The sequence below is a fragment of the Urocitellus parryii genome, chromosome 4, assembly GCF_045843805.1.
Source record: "Urocitellus parryii isolate mUroPar1 chromosome 4, mUroPar1.hap1, whole genome shotgun sequence".
In the NCBI taxonomy this organism is placed as follows: Eukaryota; Metazoa; Chordata; class Mammalia; order Rodentia; family Sciuridae; genus Urocitellus; species Urocitellus parryii.
The window spans coordinates 148,671,806-148,676,726 of NC_135534.1; the positions used below are offsets into that span (position 1 = coordinate 148,671,806).

A 4,921-nucleotide genomic window follows, 5' to 3' on the forward strand; every position below is an offset into this window, starting at 1 on the left:
TCAGCTTTGACTCCAGGTGTTTTTTGCCCAAAGCTTGAACCTTTCCTTTGTAACTTACTTTTATTGAAAACCTCACTGGGAATCTTGCCAGGGGGAAAGGAAATGTGGGAAGCACAAAAAACAAAACAAAACAAAACAAAAAACAACTCATCCAGGAGACACATGGTGTTCTTCCCACTTGGCTGCCAGGTCAATGGTGAGGAGAAATGGGGAAGCCACAGAAGAAAGATAGGCGCACTCCTGGACCCCAGAGGAAAAGCTGAACAGGCCAGATGGCAGGCATGATGGTACCTGGTCCCTAGATGCAGCATCTCTGATTGAAAGGAAAGGGGGCAAAATGTGAGCTGATGAGCTAGTTGTTAAGCTTGTTTATGTGCCAAAAGCACATGGTAGCACACTGAGATGTCTGTCCAGGTACTGAAAAGTGAGACAGGAAACATCTTAGATTTAGTGACCATCCTCCTTATGAAAAAAAATCTGGCAGTGGCCTGTGCCATGAAGAATACCTCCACCCCCTTTTAATGCAACTTGTAAAAGGAACCTGGCTTCCCCATCTTTTGGGATTGAATCTTGTAGTTCTACTGTGACAGAGGCGATGGAAGAGAAACAAGTGACTAGATGAATAAAGGAAAAACTGAAGGACACTAGGGACCAGGTAAGCTTGCCACTTAGTTTATGATAGCTGAAGACCTTATTGCTGCTTTCAAGTTTTAGAAAGTATAATGGAGCTTTTTTTTTTTAAAGCAAGATCTCAGACATGAATGCAGTTCAAATGTGGATTGATTCATTAAAATATGTTTCTTAGTTCTAAAGTACTTAGAACGATGGTTTGGAAACCAAATTAAAGAAGCCATGGAAACTCACAGAAGCATAGGATAATCAGTGTAATGGGTTTTATTAAATTCTGTAAGCTCAAATATAAATAATTAAGTTTTTTCCATTTGGTATGGTGTATGAAAATTATAACAAGCCACCAGTAAGTTTTATAAGTTATTTGCATATGTTGTACACAGGTGATCCTCATTCAGAATCATTGTGCAAAATAAATACGTTTATTTCTCTTTATCGGATATAAAGTATGATTATAAAGTTATGTAATTTTCTACATTGTTTGTCAGAGATTGATTTTATGCCTTCCTTACATAATTCTTGTATAAAAGAAATAAAAGACTATCTATGAATACTCTATGAATTAACTTATTGAAACCAGGGAAGACTAGATTGTATTGCTTTTGCTTTTTGTTAGGTAGCATTCTTTTAATCCATTTGTCTCTTTAATATCAAAGTCTTTTGTCTTGGATTAAATAATCTGGAGAAAAGCAATTTCCAATGAGATGTGTAAGGGAAGTCACAGACATATATTAAGCTGATTTCATCAGAGCTGTTGGAAATCCTTCCTTTTAAACTTTATTTGGAAGCAGTCAGTTGCCACTATGAAATATTTGATAAATTAATGTTACTACAAGCCTTTTAAAGGGTTACTGTATTTCAGAATTTTCTTAACAATTAAGGAAAATTATTCACAAAAAAAAATCAAGCAGGGCATAATGGCACATGCCTAGGGTCCCAGTGGCTTAGAAGGCTGAGGTAGGAGGATCACCGGTTCAAAACCAGACCAGCAAATTAGACCCAGGCTCAAAATAAAAGCATAAGAAGGGCTGGGTATGTGACTCAGTTGTCAAGCACTCCTGTTTTGAATCCCTAGTAATCCTCCCCCAAAAAAATCTATCTGCGTCAAAATTAATGATTTCAATGACCAACATGATATCAGAAAGATGAGAGATCAATGTCAAAGAGTGAAAACTATCATGATAAAAGCAAAGAAGGAATGATAAGGAAGAGAGGTGACAGAGGGCCAAGGTGGAGTAGAGCAGAACCTTGGCAAGATTATAGTACTTTTATCTGCCCAATTACAAGGAAACTAGATTGCTTAGATATCAGGATACTTGCTACTTCTGTTTTAATGTTTAATTATATTGAGGAAATAAATGCCTTCCTTTTTGTCTATTCTTATGTTTACAGTTTTTCTGCTGCTTCCTGACATCAATATTTTCCCCCAAAACATTTTTTAACTTAATAGTTATCAATCCATCCTCCCTCAACAAAGATGCATATGCCTTCAATATGATGCCACAGCAGCTGAGGGCAACAACACCTTGTGAGAGGAAGCCGTCATCATTAGACCTACAGCAACATGAACCTGTAATAGAGGATTCAATCCTGAAGAGTTGAAGTATTTCTTTCACAATAGACAAGGGGAAGCAGAAGACAATAGCCCTCCAGAATCAGAATACGTATGTTGGAAACTTTAATTCCTAAAAGGTTCATTGCATAATTTGGACATGATAAGAAACTGTTGCAGAAAAAATTGTACCAGAAGAATTTTGGTTATATATTATTGAGATGAAGCTATCTGTGCATACATCATCTGTTGTTCACATGCATTCTTTATGACATTTTACTGATTCCTCCTTGTAGCTGTATGATTATTTAGAATATGAGAAATGAATATTAAAATTTGATTTTTCATTTGATGTGAAAGACAAAATTCTTTGAATTATTGTAGTTTCTGTTAATAATACTTCTTATATTAAAAAGTCTTTTTGTCTCTTTTAACATTATGATTACATTATTGTGCCATTAATTAAAATAGTGCCATTAATTAAAAATTTCTTTCAATCTTCATCACTTTATCCATTCGTAGCTCAATTTGTTGCAGGCCTAACAGGGGTCACATAAAATAGACCAAAATGCCTTTATTGGCATTAATCCTTAGATTAGACACGCCTCAAACCACAAAACTTTTAATTTCTTAATTTTGAAACAATTTTGTGTCTTAAAAACTGAGGTTATACTCTCAGGTAAAAGTTTGAAAGACAAAACTGAATAAAAAAGCAGCAAATGATTTTTAAAGGAGAAAAATGAATAGGCATATAATAAGAGGATAAACAACTCAGTGTCCTGTATATTACAGATCTAACTTAGTAAGGGAATTCACTTTATGTTTAATGATTTGGAGTTTACAAACCATTCCTGTGAGCAAAACAATTGTAGAATGGTATAAAAACTTGTTAGAAAAGTAATTAACAGCTGTCATCTTAGTGTTTGGTTATTTTTTTCAATTGACCATACACACAACTTAGGCAGCATTTATATGGCAAGGTAATATCTTCCTTCAAACATCTGTAATCAGAATTTAAAGGGATTAAAACAGAAGCTTTTATATTTCATAACTGATTATAACAAAACCTCTAGTATTTATTAAATCCTCACCAAAGCCACTTTGCCCAGCTTCATAAATGTCTATAAAACCTTGGAGACCATGAGCCACCATGGAAAAACCACAAAGAGCACTGTCCAAAATGGAGCTTTTCACCTACATGAATGAGGACACTGCACAGGAAACCTACATACCAGAGAGCACAATGTGCTCACACCCAGATTCAGGAGTCTGCTCATCAACCTGTCCTGGTCCATGTCCCACATCTGGTCATCCACCAAATCCATGGAGGCAATGTTCCTGGAATCAGTGTGTATTTGCTGCTTCTGATGATCTGGCCATTTTTCATTTAATATGGTCTCTTCAATCTCTTTTCTCCATTTTTTTAACCAAAAGTACTGAGCAGTCTTATTAACCATCCAAGTATAGTAGCATCTAGTAAGATTGGGAAAGAATTGGGATTGAAAAGTGAACAGATATTGAGCATCTAACACTTCGAAAGAAGCCACTAAATACTCTTCACAAACATGTTTTCACAGAGCCAATAGAGTATTAGCCATTGACCAAGCAGTCCCAGTGCACTGAAGTAGAAAAGATGAAGCAATAAAATAGCTACATTCAAGAGACCAACACTTTAGAAAGAGATTAAAACACTTTTAATTTCTTCCCTATATTCCATAAACAACATCTTACTGTCTGGATCTACCTATACAGTCCTACACCAGCTTCTATAATATTTGTCAAGAGGAAAAAATAAATAAAATGACACTGATCAGTACTCTCTTTGGCTACTTAGGAAGGAGAAGGGAGAAAGTCAGTTCTCAGGACAAATTGGTCAGCTTCAGCCTCATCAGCAGGGTCTTTGGATTCTTTGCTCTTCTGCACTTCTTCAATGTGCTTATCCTTCTGTTGAAATGCTCTAGCTTGGCAGCCACTTCTGCCTCTTGGTTATCTTTGTTAGCTTCTGTTTTGTGAGTCCATTTTTCTTCCATTTTAATGAAGTGGTTATTTTCTTCTGTTGCTTTCTGAAGCATTTCTTTCTCATGCTGTAATTTCTCAGTAAGTTACTTCAAGACCTCAGTTTCATGGGACTTGCATCTTTCTTCTTCAGCTTCTAATTTCTTCTGAATTTCCTCCAGATAAAAGATACTTGTTCTTTGGAGGGGAAAGGGGGAAATCTGGGAAGTATTCTTTTGACTGAGGACTGATAATCAGCTCAAATGCCTGGCCTGAGGCATGCTTCTCCAGTTCTTTCACCTGGAGATCAGAAGAAGCCATGGTGGATACAAGACAAGAGCCTGGCAGTGTGTTCTACACAATCCACGGGTAAGGAAAGCCCAGTTCAGTCCAAGCCATCTGGACACACTCTCCACACTTTGGTTAGGTTCTTATGTATAAAAAATATGTTCCACTACTTGAATAATAAGTTCAAGTCAGATGACAAATGGTAACTCATTTGTGACCATGGCAATAGGGTGGCAATATAAAGCAAGTGGAGGCTGCACTGAACTGGACAGTTCTTATCCATTAACCACTTGTAAAACAGCAAAAGACAATCTGTGGTTAGCCATCTACTACTGAAGCCACAATCAGACAGGCAGATAGGCAAGGGTCAGATCCAGAGACTGGAGGGATTGCAATGCTAATTCCTTCAGAGCCCTTCCTCCACCCTTATCAAGATAACCTGCCCCTGTTCCAAAC

The 4,921-nt window shown here is 36.8% G+C and overlaps 1 pseudogene; it reads right to left on the bottom strand.

Moving 5' to 3' along the window:
* Positions 1–4,012: 4,012 nt before the first annotated feature.
* On the bottom strand, positions 4,013–4,498 carry LOC113184664 (stathmin pseudogene; annotated as a pseudogene).
* Positions 4,499–4,921: the final 423 nt, after the last annotated feature.